The sequence below is a fragment of the Panthera leo genome, chromosome A1 (genome assembly GCF_018350215.1).
Source record: "Panthera leo isolate Ple1 chromosome A1, P.leo_Ple1_pat1.1, whole genome shotgun sequence".
In the NCBI taxonomy this organism is placed as follows: Eukaryota; Metazoa; Chordata; class Mammalia; order Carnivora; family Felidae; genus Panthera; species Panthera leo.
Window position 1 is genome coordinate 169,380,575 of NC_056679.1, and position 19,942 is coordinate 169,400,516.

The following is a 19,942-nucleotide window of genomic DNA, read 5'->3' on the forward strand; positions in this document are numbered from 1 at the left end:
TTTAGAAGAGCATTGCCTTCACTCTGCACCTCACTTTCAAATTTTCCTTTTCATTTCAGTATAATTAGCTCTCCCTTGTTTATGTGTCATCTTAAAGGGAAATTCAGCATATATTTATGAGAATCAGTTCCCCCAGTAAGGAGGAAATTCAGACTTAGTCTATGTTATCGAAGGCCAGAGAGAAGGAGTCCTTTTATACACTAATCTTGAATCCACTTTAAACTTCATTGCTCTTATTTTCAATGTATGGTGATATCCCTTGACCTACCTTGAATCATAATTTTTTGTTTCCATGCCCTTACCTGCCTTGACGTGAAGATTCTGTGCTTTGGATTTCTTTTGATACCCCTAATGCCTGAAATCATGCTGGGAATCTTTACAATTTAATAAACAGAGAAGTATGATGTATTTACCCTGCCTCTGTAGATACTCAGGTCTATATCACAAAGAAAATGAATTCATCTCTAAGGTTCAGGGCTTCCTAACTGCTTCAAAGTCATGCACTCATATACACTGATGTGAATATGTACATATACATACAGGGCTTAAGAAATAGAGTCCCCTGCACACTGCTGCAGCTGGGTTCTGGACTAGTGAAAACGCAGCTGGGAATTCTTTTCAACTCATAATGGGCTCTACTCCAAGCTTCAACCATCACACTGCTTGTTTTAAAACACTTATTCAACTCCTAGGGAACATACAAATTCCTGCAGGAAGTAGTGGGAAAAGAAGAAGGCACAACTCTGCCTGCCAAGGTCTAGAGGTCATGAGCCAACCTCTTCTGAGAGATGAGTTAGAGCAGAAGAAAGAGTCTGGCATTTTCTTCATTTGTTCTGCACTTACTCTCTGGCAGCTGCTAAAGTCAGTACCAGAAAAAAAGTTGGTCGAAAGGAAAGGCGGGGGAGAGGGTAAAGAAGGTAGTTTTGATTATTTGGTATTAATAAAGACATCCCAAATCTTTCCCCCTCCATTTCCATTGCAAAGAAAAGATTCAACCAAGAAAGAACAGTGAAGTTAGTTTGAAAACTCCCTTTCAGAGGGAAGAAAAATTCCACACACAGTGAGAGTTGAGTAAATCCTATACTGAAACCGACACACATAAACATTAAGCTTTTGAACAAACTCCTCCTCTTAGGAAGTCAAGATGTTCTCAGTATAGCCAAGGATTTGTCCACAAAATGTCTTTTCCCTCCCTAATATATTCTTTTTAATTATAAAATCAGATGTCAGAAGGGGCTTATAAATATTAATTTTTGCTCTGGATACTACAGCTTTTATCTACCGAGGTCTCTCTCTCTCTCTTTTTTTTTTTTCCTGACCATGCCTGGAGTCATTGGTCAGCCATATACTCACCAGCTTTTGGGGGCACAGCAGCCAAACTGGGCAGCGTGCATGTGTACACACACATAAAATTCAAGTATTATTGTGAGCACTAAAGTTTGAAAGGATGAGAAACTGGCTCCATGCCCTGTCATGACTTGCAATTGGTCTGTTGATGCGTAAACTTTAGTTGGAGGAAAATAGGTCCTCTGACAATAATTCTGAACGTTAATTTTAAGTGCTCTCCCACAGATTTATTTAATTTCCAAAAATACCATGCTTCAAATTAATGGCCCATTTGTTTGAAAAGAACGGACGCAAAACTGGCAAGGATCGCACTGCGACACTCTGCTCAGAGGCAGGGCTCCTGGTTACCTGCTAGATAACCCGCAAGGGGAGAAGAATGTGAACAGAAGTTACTGGTAACACTCCTCCCTTCACGACAAGTGATGACACTTTTACAAACACAAAAACGATGTGTTTAGAGTTATCTTTTGATGAATTTACATTCTAATAACTTTGCAGGGTTTATTTTATTTTTAAGAAATTCAATGTCTCTCCACCTATTCTCCCTGCTCTCCAAAAATGAATTGAGAGCTTGTACTGGGAGCACGGTTTCCTTATTGTGATTTAGGAGTGATCTTTGATAACAAAATGCCCCATACTCGCTCGTTCGACAAGTATTATGAGTGTAAATTACTGGGCAGGTGCTGTGACAGATGATAAGGAAACAGTGAGTTAAGACCCAGTCCTTGCCCCACAGGGAACTTGAGGAGTCTTGAGGAGTCTTGAGGAGTCTTGAGGAGAAAGCGAAGTTAACAGGTGATTACAATACAGAAGGATAAAGATCGTTCTGATGGTTAATAAGGGGTACTTGGGAGCACACCCCAGGTGCTTGGGGAAGGGATTAAGGCATACTCTCTGGAGGAATAGATGGGTAGGCCAAGACCAGAAGAATCAGGAGTTATGGGAAAGGAGTTAGTTCAAAGTTGGAGCATGTGGGAGAATTTTTCAAGAAGACAATGTGTTCAATCCTGGCTGGCAGTGAAGAGGGGTGAGTTTCCCATCAACTAAAGCTGCCAAACTCCAGTCATCATTTTTGCTTACATTCTCCAATATAGGAGAGGTCAATAATGAGTGTTTCCACAGAGTAGGTAAATATGGAAAACAACTTGGTTTTGAACTTGGCCATAGAGGCAGACATACCAGGGGACCATTTTGCTTTAGGATGGGATTTCATTTGGTTGATGATCAAAAAAACAACAACAACAAAAAAAAACAACAAGCCACAACATAACATCATATATGTATACACATTCATACATACATACATACATACATACACTATTATATATATACATATGTAAACATTTCTATATATACATATATATAGAAATATGTATACATATTATATACGTGTGTGTGTGTGTGTGTGTGTGTGTGTGTGTCTGTGTCTGTGTGTACCTTGCCTTATTTCCTCAACAGGAGGTGAATATCATCCCTAATTGGTAAATTAAACAATCCCCCAGGTTTTTTTAATGGCTTCATAGTGTTCTGTGTTATGGATATAACATATAATGGCTTTACTATACAGACATTTGGGTTTATCCAAATTTTGATCTCACAAATAATTCTGCAGCAGTAACCTTATATATTCCTGCAGGTTAAATTTCCAGAAGGCAAACTGCTAGATCAAATGCGCATTGTAATTTTGCTAGATATTGACAAACTGTCATCCATAGAGCTATGTCAACTTATACTCTCATCAGTAATGTACAAGAGTCCATGTTTCCTCCCAGTCTGTATAATTTTTGTATATTTACCACTATGAAAGATTTTTAAAATGATATATCAGAGTAATTTTAATTTGCATTTTTTAATAAGTGGGATTAAGCATTTTCCCTCTTTTCTAAAGAGCTATTTAGGTCGTTTTTTTGTAAACTCTTTACATAACCTTTGACCCCATTTCTGTAGTGTTTTGAATTTTCTATTGGTTTGAAAGAGCTCTTTAAATAGATATGATATGGATGGCAGATAGTTTTCTTTTACATGGCTTAGTGTGGGCCTAACTACTTTTGGGGCCCAAAGTTATTTTAGGTTACACTCCAGTTTAGTAAATGGGGTCTTAAGCACTGGTTCAAGTGATAAAAGGAAATCAGAAGTGTTTCCTAAGAAATATCTTGACTTGGATTTCAAATACACCTGCCCTTCTACATAGAGAAGAATATGCCTTATTTTCATCATAAAATACCCTTACCCCTCCTCATCTACATGGTTTTCAAAGCCAATGAATTAGCAGTGACAAGATCATTTCATTCAGGTATTCCTAAGGAAGTAGAAATTTGGTGCACATAATACCAGCTCCCAGGAGGAGCTGTTTAAAGGTAATATCCTCAAAGTGTGAGGTGTGATGAGGTGTAGGGAAAATGCTATCTGATTACTCCTCCAGTATGGTATTCTAAGTTCTGTCTATGTGTCATTTGAAGACCTCAGGACTACAGACTAAAACCAGAGCCCTATAATTCCTTAAAGAACTGCCTTCATTGGAGTGATAGTTGCATGGGCATATATTTACCTCCAAACACATCAAGTTGTATACATTAAAACATACAGCTTTTTACATGTTAATTATACCTCAATAAAGCTTGCATACCATGGTTAAAAAAAAAACTGCCTTTAATTTGTCCTTAAGAATGAGAATTTCAGAATTTGTGCCAGGGAAAAATCTGTTTCCTAAAGCACTAGTTTGTTTCCTCCCTTTAGGGAAATAAAATTCGAATTATACCACTCCAACCTCTTCTATGTAAATGCTCTTAATTATTGTTATTGCTATTTATGATTAATTTTATTTTTTATGGAGGAGTTATCCAGCTAATTAATAACCAATTCCATCAATATTTCTCAACCCAATTTATACATTAAAATAACCTGGAGAGATTAAAAACCTCCCCACGTCTCAGACAACTCAATCAGAATATCAGAATAAAAGATATCAGAATATACTTAGAAGCTGCCCAGGTGATTCTGATGCTCTGTGAAGCTTGAGGATAAGTGAACTAACTACACAGGTAAAATTATAGAGGCAGAGTAGAAACTGCCCAGTGGTATCATTATTTCTACTCTCTGTGTGATTAGTAAAACGAATAGCAAATAGGTATTGTATTAACACTCATAAATTTGAAATGACGTTGGGGGTGCAGAGTTGGTTTCTTTCTCTCATATTCACCCTGGAGTGCTGGAAAGTAAGCTTCATGCAGTGTTTTTCTACAAAACAAGAACATTTCCTAGAAAATCTGACTGAAGAACTAACATTGTCCTGGGCCTTTTGAGGTGAGATTTTGTCATTTTTTCTCCCTCCCGCTTGGTAGAGCTCATTAAAAGCAATAATCATGTCTTAACCATTTTGTATGCTCAGTGTCCTACATCTTGCCAGGCATACAGTTTGTACTTAATAAATGTTTGTGAAAGGAAAAAAGGAATTAAGTTTATAATTGTTGCAATTACCCATGAGTATATTGAACATTCCATAACTGTTTTGTCATTTTATACTACATTTAATCACTTAACTAGAAAGCCTGTTATGAAAAGGAACTGGTCTTTAAAAATTACCTAAATAATTATCTTATGAAACAGGCATTAATGTATACACAGAATAAAGACACGTTCAATAACTGTGTTGTATATTCCATCCCACTCCATATATGCATTTATCTGTTGTACCTCATTCTCATCTCTTTAATGTTCATGTCTGTAGGAAGAAAGTGAATCAGTGTGGGAGGAAGGGTTTCAGAAAGAAAGATATGGGAGTGGAAAGAGAGATTCAGAAAGGAAGAACAAGAGGAGAGAGATAAAGAGAAAGGTACAAAAATACAAAGTAAGGATTAGGTCTACACACATGCTATTAATAGGTGAGAAGCTGAAAATAATGATCATGACATTTTTCTATAGGAAGTGACCCTTCAGATAGAGATCAGGAAGGAGGTGGTGTAAAGGGGCCTTCATCTATAGGAAGGGAGCCCAAACCAACTACACAGATAGCATATCATTTAAAGCCATTCTCTCGGCATCCTTTCCATTATGGCTCCACAGCCCACCCAAACACTATTAATTCAGAAGAAGTTCAATGAGTACTTAATATTTGCAAGACATGGTGTTTATGTGAATATGAAGAATGAATCAAGATGATTGCAACAGGAATTCTGTCCTCAGAGACCTTATGTCTGTACCTTCAACTATAATTTAAAATAGAAAGTAATATTTGCCATAAAAAGGTACAGATATAATGGATTTTATAAGAGGGATAGCTTCTCCACTGATTCTCATTAGCAATCCTTTTGATGTTTTCTTTTCAAAGTGGTATCATCTCTAAATGTCTTAACTTCCTAGAATCAATTTATTACGCCTAAAAGGAAATAACTCCTTATTCTCAAGTTATGGACAAGGTATCTCCCAATTCCTAAATTCCATATAATTATCATTAAATAATGTTTTTTAAGTGACCAGATATATATGTCATAACCCTAGACTGTTAAACACACAGCCCTTGTTGTTAAGGAATGGATAATCTCAGTAGGACATCAAACAATATATGAACACACATATGTATTGTATATATGATGGAGTCCCCTGTTTATTTGCAGGAATGAAGTAAGAATTGACATAGACATCTTTGGAGGTTCTTCCATTAATGGGACCAATCAATTGGAGTATAATACAGGAGAGTTAGAGCCAGGCTTGACACCAAAGGAAACCTTACAAAAGAGTTGGGATTTCAATTGATAGAAAGGACGGAACAGAGCTAACTTCCAAGTACCAGAGTACCTCAGTTAAATGAAATAAGATGGGAAGGTTCATGTTCAGGAGAGATGAAAGAGAAGGACTCTTTTTTAATCTCAGATTGGAATAATACCTGATATGTTTGTAGATGTATAATTTTGTCATTTTAAGATTAATGATAGACTTGGAAAGGGCTTCTCTTGGGCTCATCTTAGGAATGCACTAAGGAGATGCACTTGGGAGATGAGTGGAACCTATTACTTTGATATATGGCAATCATCTTTTCTCACTGTCTGAAAGAAATCAACTTCTGTGGCCATTCCAATAGGAGACACTGATTCTGAGGTAGAAAAGGCCAGGACATAGAGGTCTTCAACTTGGCAGGTTCTATGCTTTGGTACTTGTCTGCTCTTCACTTGGTTTTCAAGTGAGAAATTCCTTTTGAACAACAGAAAAAGAAGTGGTGCTTATGTTTCAGCAAACCAATAGCCTGGAGACTGATTGATGGGTCTCATTTCAGTCAGCTCAGCCAGGGAGCAAGATGGGGCCCAAGGTACACAAAGCTGGATGATTGGAAGAGGAGGTGAGGACACTGACTTCTCTTCACCTGGGTCTATCCTTTGCCAACATTAAGCTGACCTGGGCTAAGAGAATGAGGAGAATCTTAAGAGGAGCCATTAGAGGTGACTGGTTCATCAGAGCACCTTGGTCAAGGACTTAAGGATGATATAGTTAAGAAGGCGTGGGTGGGCTCTGGGGAACTATGGTTAAGGAGAAAAGCAACATGGTCAAGGGTGGGGAGAGACATCCTCCCGGATGTGAAAGCAGTCTCCTAAGGCAGAGCATGCAAATTCTGTGAACTGCTGCCATGAATCCAGCTGAGCTGGCTCCTAGCCCTCCATATTGTACATGTCATTGTCAATTTGGTAAACCCGGCAGTGACGGAAGCCACCATTTCAGGGGCCTCATAAAGCGAAACTGCATTATAACACTCAGCAGTGTTAAGAGAAACTGAAGGTTTCAACAAAATGAAAGCCTGTAACTATAGATATGAAGCTCTATCTTCCCTGAAAACAGCTTTATAGCATATAAAACCAACTTTCCTTTCTACAATTAAATCAGGACAAGATAAATGTGTCTATTCCTTGACATAACGGCCTTGGAGCATCTTAATGGAAACACTCTAATAAAAGTTTATCTCAAATACTGACCAAAACCTCAGCACTGGCTGCTCTGAGAACAGTGAGCAACAGCCCCAAGGATTCAGCCTTATAAAACAAAAAAGAAAGGAAAGAAAGAAAAGAAAGAAAGAAAAGAAACGTCTGTGTCAAAACTTGGCAATGAAGAGATCAGGATGAATTGTGAGACATGTGGGACAAGAAAAATACAGTGACATTGGGACCGAACCCCTCCCCTTATGATCTCAGAGAAGTTATTTCAGATCTCTCAGTCAAAAGGTCTTCTGAAGACCTCGTGATGCCTCCATCCACCCATCTACAATGGCTGGGAGATGAATGCAATGGTTTCCAATCTCTTTTTCCCTGAAAGCCGCCTGACCGAGAACAGGACATCACTGGACTTCTCACGCTGGAACTGAGCTCTCTAAGAATAATATCCCTGATTAATCTCTAAAAGAAAGGAAAAGAAAATCTTTGAGCAGCCATAAAGGAAATCCTAAGATGTGCTCAGAGAGAAAAGCACTCCTAAGAAATGCACCTCTTAGCACTAACACAACACCTTCAACATAGATGGAAGGCTGACTGCAATTCCCTTGTACAGTTTTCCATTTCCACAGGAATCATGATGTTTCCAAGCTTTGCCTCCCATAATTCCACAGCATTCCACAAACTTCAGGCCCCATTCACATGAATAGCCCACTCCCCAAACTTGTCCCCTCAGCAGGGAACTAGGGATTGGATTGATCCTCATTTCAGTCAGTGCAGTCAGGGGACGAGATGGTGCTTGAGGAACAGAAGCAAACAGTAATCAAGACACTTTAATCTAAAAGAAGCTATTACATTGGGATAAGCTGTGTAGTCATTTTCATGTCCACAAAAATCATTTAGTATCTTTAGCTTTATTTACTGAAGGGGAAAGCCAGAACAGAAATTGACCCTGTAAACTGACACTGAAATTTAGCAGTCAAAAAATGGAATTCAATTGCTAACTTGATTTCCTATTGTTCACCTTTGCTTAGAAATACCACCTTGTACTAGTGCTGTGTTCCGACCAGAGTGCTGGGAAAAGCCATCACTTTAAATGACAGTTACTGTTCTTAGACTGTGGAAACTCACCTAGTCATAAGTCAATGGCATGTGATGTAGTTTTGGAGTGATGATGGGGTCTGGAGTAGACGGCCAACAGAGAATTCTTGAGATGTCTTTTGTGCAAAAAGGTGATTTTATTAGAGAATGGTGACAGGACCTGTGGGCAGAAAGAGCTGCACTGGAGTTGTGAAGAATGACTGATTATATATTATGGAGTTGAGGGAGGTAAAGGCAAAGGGGAGGTTTCCAGAAGAACTTTCATAAGCCTAAAAGGACTAATAAGATACTGGAGGCCTAGCTATTGTCAAGCTAAGGTTATTTTTCCCTCCATTAGGGCATTAACATCAAGACAGTAGGGAGTTCCTGAAGGAATGTTATACTCTGCCTGCCTCAACTATTTGTCAGCCAGCTGCAGTTTATAAATACATTTAATTTAATCTACCATTTCCTTCTTGCCTTTGTTCTCCACATCACTATGGAGGGGATGGTGATGTTGGGGCTCCAGGAAACCGAGTCTTAAGTTTCTGGAGAGTAGGCCACTAATATGATTGCCTTTGTCTTGTAATTTACCAAGACATTTGTAAATGCCTTGTTTATCTGAGTAAAATAAAATTAAATAGAATTCTTTATCACCAAACCTCCAGAGCTTTTAATATGCTGAGGTACCTTGTGTACAGCATTTTCAAAATATAAATATGTTTGAACAGAGGAGGACGGGGATGTGGGAAGGGAGTGAAACAACGATAGGAACTCATGTCCTTTATGACTGGATCTCTATCAGTTGGCCATTGGTTTTTCCCTCTCCTTTGTTCTTGGGCAGCCAGGAGTGCCTGAGGAATGTTACACATAGTACACCTGGTGGGGGAGAGGGGGTTTGCTGGGTGTCAGCTTGCCTTATGCTCCCACATCACATAAGACTTTCCAGTGAGTCCCTGTTTGTGTTTGTCTCAGTTCGAGTCTCTGTCTCATAAACTATTAACTCTATGACCTTGGGCAAATTACACACCTCTCAACATCTCAGATTTTTCATCTGTAAAAAGGCAGTTACTTCCTACATGTGTTGGGAGGAGAAATTCAGATAAGGGTTATAGACAGTGGTATCTGGTACAGAGTAAGCGCTCCATAAAGGGTAGATGTTAGCGGTAGTATTGTTACATTCTCAGGCCAAGGACATATAAACCAGACAGAATGGGCCAGGGCTGAAATATTCAATGCATCTTCAGTTTTGTTCCACTTTCTGGGTATGAAAGGACATCAGTGAGGTTTTTGAGAAAATGGATCCAAATTTTACTCTGTATGCAACTGGTACCCTTTTTGTTTGGCCATGAACACATTGCCACTGTGAATAATGAAAATTCTATAATGTTTCACTCAACTTCTGCCTCTTGGCAGCCATGACCAAAATCACCCCGCAGCTGTCATTTACAACAGGGATCCCCAGCCAGTCACTTGCAGCTACCCTGCTGTGAAGGGCAGCTGCTCAAGAGTATTTCAAGCAGGAAAGTGACAGAGCCAGATGCTATCAGGAATCCCTCAATGAGGTCAGAGCATTAGAAAAACAGTAAGCCTTGCCCCCCCCCCAAAAGGATGGGGACTCCTGCTTCCAACCCATGCCAGGCGACTAGCCATCTGATCTTCCTGAGATCTCCTTAATTACAACAAAGGACCAGACACGATACAGTGCTTAGAGATCTACAAAATTAGGTGGAAACCAGTGAAGCGAAATGATAGTTTCAAGGAAAGGTGCTCTGTTATGACAATCCTTTAAACCTTTCCTGGAGGAGTTGAGAATTTTAAAAAGCAATTACATAAGTGATAATAACACATAATTTGAACTTGCATACAACTCTTTTAAATATATAATACACCTTCTTTCCTTAAAATGCTCAATAACGTATTTGGGTTTTAAGACCTTAATGTTTTTCTCGAATTCTTCCGCCAGTAGATTGGGAAAGATGTTCAGAAAAACATTTTTTATTCGTTGTTTGAGAAATGCTAGTTTCTTGGGCCAGCCACAGGTATTACACAAAAGGTGCATTTAAATTTGTCTGAGTAAAATAAAATTAAATAGAATTCTTTATCACCAAACCTCCAGAGCTTTTAATATGCTGATGTACCTTGTGTACAGCACTTTCAAAATATAAATATGTTTGAACAGAGGAGGACGGGGATGTGGGGAGGGAGTGAAACAACTATAGGAACATGTCTTCTCTGCAACATACTTAGGGAAATGTAGTCTCAGACTATAAATATCTTGAGAACAGGGACAATATTTCATTTTTATTACTCCTAGACCCTAGCACAATGCCTAGTAAAAATATTTGTTAAGCGAATTAATAAATGCTAAGTTGATTCTTCAAATTTATTGATAAATACTTATGCAGCAAGGAGGAGAAAAATAGTTTCTGGTCAGTTTCTGGCCCAAAAGAATGGATGCTAAGATGTGTCACCTGATGAAGGTCACAATCAATTTTGTAGTAAAACTGAGTATATTGAGTAATATTAGAGTAAATTGAGAATTCAAAAAAGAAAAGACATTGATATGACAGGGAATCAGAATATAGTCACATATCTAGCAGATGAGAGAAATTATTTTAATATAGGAAATTCAATAAATGATGATTTTTTGCAAACAAGTTCTTATAGAACATTGTCTTCTATCTGCCTATGCTCTGGTGATGGCAAAGAGTGACCTAAAAGCCTGCCATGGCCTAAGGTAGGATACCCCCTTGTTCATCTTCTCTTATTTCACCTGCAGCACACAAGAAAGTTGAGGCAGCTTCTGCAGGTGTGATTGCTCTATAACCCCTAGTGAATAGACAGGTGACAGTGGGAGGAGAGGAAACAGTTTGAAGGAGGTACATTTCTCCACCCAAGCCTCCCTTTCATGCCCCAACACACAACAGGGCTCACACCACACACCTGGCCACTGCTGCCCTGTCTGCAGCTCTTCCCTCACCCACATGGCAGTGTGAAAGCCATCTGGACCACTGCTTGAGGGTAGTGCGGATAATGAGTGCCCCATTGGGTAGCTGCACAAATGATAATGAACCCCATATCAGCTGCCAGGGCACCGGTTGCCAAGCCTAGCACCTGCTTCCCACGGAGACTTACAACCATGCTGGAGAGGATTGCTGTGGACCTTCTCACACCTGGCAGCATGGTTGATACAGGGAGATACAATTTTTCACCTATCAGAAGGGAAAAGGTCAAACAGTTTGATGATCAACTATGCTCACTCATTTTCTTAAAACTGCATATTGTTCATTCTGAGAAGACTAGGCTGGTCAAGAGTTTCTGGTAGACTGACAAATTATCAGCATTTTGTGTTGAAGGCAAAAAAGGTGTTATTTGGGTACAGTAAGATAATTAAGTTGCAATTCTTCAGTGTACAAAAATACCTTTAAATCTCTGGCAGAATATCTATAATCTAATATCTCCTCTTCTTATGCCAGCAGCTGCTGAATTTTAAGTGCTTTCCTAGGGATTCTATGTTGCCAAAAAATACAATTACTTTTCAGTAACTTCAGAAAACTTTTAAACAAACTGTCGGAAAATGTCAGAATCCAAAATAAGAATCTGCAAAGAAACTTGTTTCAATCACATCCATTTTGGCTGCAAGGTGCAAGCTTGGTGATTCCATCTTGATAGATTGTGTTTCATTTGCTTTGTAAGCACTGTGTAATTTATGTCTAGGGTTGAATTCTATCAGTGGAAATCTGAGCTCTGCGGGATTTGCTGTCGGGCTGCTCGCTGTGTGTAAGTTAGCATGTAAGACCTAGGATCTGTCTTCAGGTGGAGCCTAGTGTTCTGTTAGATTGGCAGCATACAGACCGGTAAGGACAGTCAAGTCTCCAAACTGCTCTCATACGATTAGAAAGTGACAGTGGACATAAGGAACTTCTAGCAAACCTTTATGATTTCTGAAATGGCTGTAGACTTCTATTTTTAAAACCAGAAGACCACCATCCTTAAAAAAAAGCAAAGGGCTGTGCTTAAAGAACCAGGTTGTCCCAAGCCCTTAGTTGATCTCTGGAAAGGAAGGAAAACCTTTGACTGATTGAATGCCTATCATTTGCAATTAATGCGATTTCAAATGATGACTTTGATGATCCTATTTAATACTCACAAACCCCTGCGATGTTGGAACTATTCTCCCCATTTCCCAAGATGGAACATCCAGATACTAAGAAATTCATTCATGTGACATAAATCATACAACCAATGTATTATGTGGCAAAGCCAGAATTTGAGTCCAAATGTGTCTAAATCCAGTCTCTTTCCACTAAATGACATTAATCTGGTCAGTTCAGTAAGATGGTATTTGAGATGCTTTTGAGCTATTCTGTTCGAGAAAGTTCTCAGAACAGTTTATCGACTTTCTTATTACACACAACTTTAATTGTGGACCAGACAAGGGGGAAAAGTGTACAGGACTGTTTTTGTGCCCACAATTCTAGTACACTTACACACCTTGAAATGCAGTGGGATGGAATTTAGGCAGCCTCCACAGAAGCCCACCTTGAAGCAGATAATTCTGTTGGCACTGGGAAAATGTGGCCCATTCAGGTGAAGCCCATCTTCATCTTCCATGCTACACCACAGAGAAATAAGACAGATTTCTCTTAGTCCCATTGGTCCTCACCATGACCTGCCTCATCCATCAACTGCCCTGTGTAGATTCCAAGAGCATGGACTGCTTAATTTCATTATCAGGGGAATGCAAACACTAGTTGCAAGGGAAGAAGGTGTCCTCCTTGTCCCCTTGGAGTCCTGGAGTTCAATGGTGTGCACAGTCTTCAATAACAAGCCCAAGGTCATAGTGACGGAACCCGAAGCTCATATCGGGCTTGAAGCTGGAGCATCCTGTCAGAGGGGAAACTTGAAATGTCTCAGAAAAGTGAAAAGGATGGAGTGATTCATTAACTCACACTTTGTCTCACTAGCAACAACTGCTACTCAGCTCTACCTGGATCCAGTTTAGTAAGAAACATAGTGTATCCTTTTAAAGAACATCTGGGCACTCTGACATGTCTGCCATCCTTTATTAAAGTATTTATTTCTTCCACTTACGATGTGCCAGGCACTGTTTTAGGCACTTACTGGGTATTCAACAATGAAAAAAAAAGACAGTAAGTAATCACTAAAAGACATTCATGAAAATAAACTAATACAAATTTGAGTGCATGCTTCAATTGCAACTACACCTCAAGCTAAGGAATACAGCAGCAAATGTACAACTGAAAATAACTATATTGGTATGCAGGTGACAGTTGATGTTTAAAACTTTTTTTCATATTTTTCTTTAATAGTTGTTTTATACTTACAACTTAAAGCATAAAATAGGAAAATAGTTAAGTTAGACACTAGAGTTAACTCGTCTGTGCTGCACTTTTGTGGGTTTCTGGTTCTTTAGGGATTTTTTCCTAATTTTAATTGGGAACTTAAATTCCTTGAGTACTGAGCTTTTAGATCAATGTCATTTGTGATAAAGGTTAGAGATGGTGTGGCTGTAAATCTATAAAGAAGAGAAAAATCTAGCTTCTAAAAGAAGCACCTGCTAAATCTTGATATCCATTTGTTACGTTGTCAAACTGTAATTCCCAATGACAGGAAGGGGGAGATGGAAAGGAAGTAGATCTTATAAGCAAGAATTAGAAAATAGACAAGGTTATGAATTAAAGTATATTCACATATACTTTTGTCCAAATGAATTTATTATTTGAGATATAATTTTAGAACCACCATAGTTTGCCTAGAATATCCTACAATGTATTGTTTCAGAAGAGCCTGTGTGTGCATAGTAGTTGTGCTCTTTAGCAATGTGCACATTAAGTGGACGTTATTGGCAAAAATATGGTGATAAAGTATTGCAATGAAATACTAAGACCAATAATGTCACAGTGAAACTGCACTTTCTCTCTTTCGCCACCATCTTTTCATCTGTGTGAATAGTACTTTCTGTTATAGATATGGATCATCACTGAGGTGACCAGGCAAAATAAAATCACATCCAGGTTGTTGCTTTTTTTTTTTTTGGTGGGGGGGGGGGTATTATTTATCAAGTAAATGTCTCAGAGTACAGGTCTTATTTATACATTCTGTATTAATGAAATAATTAATTATATCATTACCACTAACTCATTTGGCCAATTTCTTGTTATGAACTTGCAACATTTTCTGATTATCAAATACTTTCAAGCATTACATAAATAATTTCCAATTGAGCAGGTCTTAAGGAACTCTGATGCAGTACCAAACATCACTTGTAATGTTTTTTCTTCGTTAGATGGGTAGAAAGTTTTGTACTATTGCTGAAAAGCAACCTGGTGGATTCACTTTACTGCATCTAGAAAGAATTCAGCCTCATACTGTGGTTTTAAAAATATAAAATAAATAAAATGCACAAAATGAGAAGCATTTCCATGAGTAATTTCACACATGCTGCTAAGTACTGCAGAGTATTGCCAAGACTGGCCTTTAATCTCTATGGGAGCCAAAACAGCTGTAAACTCTCATTTGCTGTCAAATGTCTTTTTCAGGGTTATTAGCAAAGACAGGAGATAAGAAATCCTTCCAAGTTATCTTACTTTATTTTTTGACCTGTTTTTATTATCATCACCACTTTATATCTGTTGATAGCTCAAATGTGCCTATTTCACCAGGCCCAAGCAACATTATGAAGTGGGATTCATGAGGTTTTGGTGTTTTCCTCACTCTGCTTTCTAGGTTCTCACCTACATTTTCTCCCAGCAAGTTTCTGGCCCTCCAAACCCAGCTCCTGCCCTCTCTGTCCAAGCCACTTTTTAACAATTTTAAGGACATATTCTCAGCAAAATGCAGACCAGTGTGATCTACTGACCCACATTCATGGGTCCTCATGTTATATCTCTCAGGTAAGGATCTTACATGAGAGACTGGACCTAAAAGAGTAAAGCTAAGCTGTAGAGAAATCAGACTTACTAAAGTTGTCCATCTCCTGAGTGGGGGTCCACTTCTAGATCATTAGCAGGCTTTGAGTGTATTCTAGCTTTTCTTCCTCTAGAGCTCCCCAGATATGCTTTGCAGTATTACTGGATTCCTGTACCCTCACTTGCATCACCCTGGGCAAAAACCGATTCTACTCTACAGTGTACCAACTTTACTGATATTCCCCTAGTGCTGGAAACACCCTCCTAGTTTTAAAACCCTTTAGAATTTGTAAGGAATAATAATTCCCACTGTTAACTGTGTGAGGGTAGGATGGGTGAGGTGGGGGGGGGGGGGCTAGTTTCAGTGGTCTGTTGGGCCTGGAGAGCTGATTGGTAAACTTTCAGGAATTTTGAGAGCCAACTGACATGACCTTGGCAGTTTACAATCAGCCACAGGTGGAACAATTTACGCCATGAATTGGCAAATGCAATACCAATTAGTGTCACCACCCCCAGCTGGTGTGGAAAGAGCTGGGATTGGCATGAATAATAAGCAGCAGTAGTATTTCCTCACCATACCATAAACTTTGTGTGTCTAGTTGTTCTGTATCTACATTGTTCATTCTTATATCCTCCTTGCCTGGAGCATGTTAGGTCTTCACTAAGTGTTTATTGAATGAATGAATGAATGAATGAATGAGCAAGTTGGAGACATGGGATTTTTTATATAGTAAGTACATGTTCTGGTGTTTGCTGAAATGTCAAAAAAAGTCCAGGCCTAGTCCATCCTGACCCCTCTTTAACTACCAGTTTAGAGGTTCCTATGGTAACTGCCTCCTAGCCTACTCCTCCTGTCACTTTTATTCTTGTAACTAGAGCTCCGACCATTTCCTCTACTCCCTACCTCACACCCATTACCTCACCCATTTTTTTCTGCCCCACAGGTTCATGGATATCCTACAGATATGTTCCCAAAAAGTTAGGAAGAAAGAATAAAAGAACACTGTCTTAGTCTGTTCAGTCTGCTATAATAAATTACCACAAATTGAGTAACTTATAAGCAACAGACATTTATTCCTCATGGTTCTGGAGGCTGGGAAGTACAAGATCAAGGCACCAGCAGAACCCTGAAGGGGTCTCTTTTATAAGGGCTCCACCCTCATGACCTAATCACCCCCCCAAAGCCCCATCTCCTAATGCTGTCACACTGGGAATTACATTTTGGGGGAATATAAACATTCACTCCATAACATTAACTTTTCATAAAACCCGACTTTTAGTCTCAGCTCAGCCACATGATATCTATGTAACCTCAGGAGAACATGTAATCTCTCAAGTCTTTGGTATTTCCATGTGTGAGTTATTAGTACTACTATACCTGATTCAGTGAGTTCATGAGGATCAAAGAAGGTGATGCATATAAGAAGGCTTTGCAAACTGTAAAGTGCTCTATAAATGTAAATTTTTGTTAAAGGTAGCCAGATAGAATGAAATAATTGTTGACTTCAGAAACAGCAAAAATTGGATTTTAAACCCATCTCTGTACTTCCTACCTCTTTGACCTTAAGCAAGAGTTTTAACTTTTCCTCAGCCTGTTTTCTCCTCCATAAAATGAGAACAATGACATCTAACAGGTTTATTGTTAGTCTTAAACGAAATCATATGGGAAAAGGGCCTATCACAGTGTCCCAATAGTGTCTCCTCCCTTTTCCAACTTTCTAGCTCACATGTCTTTGGGAGGATATTCTCCTTGCTATTAGTCTATCTTTAAGTTTCCGTTGCTGTCAAGGGACAAAAATTTAGATCTTATTGGTCAAGAGAGAAAGGTGTAGTGCCAGGTCACCTGGCTTGAAATCTTGCCTCAGCTACTTGGTAAGCCTGTGATTTTGAAAAAGTCACTAAACTTCTCTGGGTCTCCATTGTTTTTTGTTTGTTTGTTTGTTTGTTTGTTTCACTTATTATAGTACCTATCTGGCGTGGTTAACCATCCCAACTTCTTTGAGACTAAGGAGGTCACTGGGACACAGGATTTTCAGTGTGTAAACCAAGAAAGTCGCAAGCAAATGATGATGAGCTGGTCACTTCCATATCTGCCTCACAGGATTGTAATGAGGATGAAGGGAGCTGTACATGTGAACTACTTAACTGCATGCAGTTAGTAGGTACTATGCGGGACCTTTAGTTATCACTCTTATTTCTCCAGATACATTCCTTTGGTTCAAAAGTTGAAAAGAGAGATATATTTTTTTAATTTTTTTAATGTTTTTATTTATTTTTGAGAAATAGAGCGAGTGGGAGATGGGCAGAGAAAGAGAGGGAGACACAGAATGTGAAGCAGGCTCCAGGCTCCAAGCTGTCAGCACAGACCCCAATGCAGGACTTGAACCCACAAGCCATGAGATCATGACCTGAACTGAAGTTGGACGCTTAACCGAATGAGCCACTCGGGTTCCCCTGAATAGAGAGATTTGAGGGCACAGTGACACACTGTTAGAGATGTTCAGGAATAGAAAGCTGACCGCAGCTGCCTGCCCAGGCCTGCTGCTGACTTGTTCTGAAATATCCTCAGGTTCACAAGGTGAGAGGCAAAGGGGGGCCACGCCAACCATTGATCTCGTGACTGTCCCTCTCGTCACTTTGAACTTGTTGCTTAAAGGGAGGAGAGAGGTCAGGGGAGAAAACAACTACCTGACTGTCGATTCTTCTTGGGAGGACTGACCAAGGCCTGGATGGTGAGGGGAAATGAAGCCGGGGATGGGTTTCAGTCCAGCTTTCCCTATCCTGGCTCTGAATAGGGCCAGCAGGGGCCCTGGGCTGTATTTTTGATGATGGATATTGGACACTATTGTGGGAACTTATTAATTCTGAGCTTCTCCCTGGGTCTGAAATCAGGCTGCCTGGGTTCCTGTGTGCCTCTGCCCCCTGCTAGGTTGCTGACTTTGGATAAGTGATATAACTTCTCAGTTCCTTCACCTGTGAAACATATGATTACAGGATCAACACCATGAAAATGTTGCAGGAATTAAATGAGATAATCCATGTAATGAAGTTTGCTCACTGGCGTAAGGGAAACTCTTGATCATTATTCCCCTCAGTGACCATTTACATACAGGGGTGTTGAGGGGACATGAGGACTCTGTGGTGTTGTTTCATAGCTATGCTTATATCTGCAGATACTAAAGGCTTCTATTTAGCTAACGAAACTAACATATATTTACTCACTCATTCTTAGCCCATCTCTGAAATCAGAATGTGAAAAGTGAGACTAAATATTTTTCTAGGCCTAATGCTAGTTGAAATGGAAGTCATGTGTGGTTTCTCTGCCTTGTTAAGAGTTTGTTTGCTTTTTGTCAATAACCAATACGAATTTAAAATCTGTGCTTCTGAAAGCTGGTTCCAGGAATTGGGGTTTTGTGTGTCATCAGTTCTCTCAGAAAGAATGCCAGAAATGAACATCAAACAATAAAATTATATCTTGCAAGTTTAATTGCTTATATGTTTACTCAAATCACGTTTCAGACCAATAACATTCCCAATCCCCCCTCTTATCAATGTTTCAGAAGCAGTTTTAATGGTGATAAGGAAGTCAAACAATGCCTTAAAATCCTGGTTCTATTTTCCCTTCCTTTGTGCTCTACTGGGTTTGGCTGTCTGGCATTCTCTAGTGTTTTTCCATGCAGAAGATCTTGTTCTTGGAAGCACAACGCAAGGCAAGCCTTCCTCCTTCAGACAGACTGGTGCTGGCAGAATTCCCTGGGCTGCTCCCTCTCTCTCCTACATGCTCCGTACATAACAGAACAAACTAAGGGTCTCTAGTAAAGCTCCAGGGCCCAGATCATACTACCAAGAATAGCCCTCTGCACTCTTCTCTCACATAATACTACTCCTCCATAACAGGCCTTCAGGTCACATCACTGGTGGTGGCGGAGGGGGAAGGGTTTGAATCACAAAAGGGAAAAATCTTCTGGCCTTATGCTGCATGGTCTTCCCAGAGAGCACTGATACGCATCGTTAATTTGATGTTCCAGTATAAATAGCCAGGGAAAAAATATAAAAATTTTGTGTATTATGATCCTTGCCAAACTGTACCCTCTGAGTAAATGTAGCCCAAAATATATTTTAAAGGTAATTTTAATAATCAGTCCCATTTCTGTCTGAATTTCCTCTAGCCCCAGGGATGCTCAACTTGTGGTCTGAAGGTCAAAGACTGTCTCTGAAGTTTATGGCATCTTAGTTTTAAAAACTAGATCCTAAAGTCTGGGATTGTGATGCTTCCTGCTTTGGTCTTCTTCTTCAAAATTACTTTGGCTATTCGGGGCCTTTTGTGGTTCCATATGAATTTTAGGATTGCTTGTTCTAGTTTCGAGAAGAATGCTGGTGCAATTTTGATTGGGATTGCATTGAATGTGTAGATAGCTTTGGCTAGTATTGACATTTTGACAATATTTATTCTTCCAATCCATGAGCATGGAATGTTTTTCCATTTCTTTATATCTTCTTCAATTTCCTTCATAAGCTTTCTATAGTTTTCAGCATACAGATCTTTTACATCTTTGGTTAGATTTATTCCTAGGTATTTTACGCTTCTTGGTGCAACTGTGAATGGGATTAGTTTCTTTATTTGTCTTTCTGTTGCTTCATTATTAGTGTATAAGAATGCAACTGATA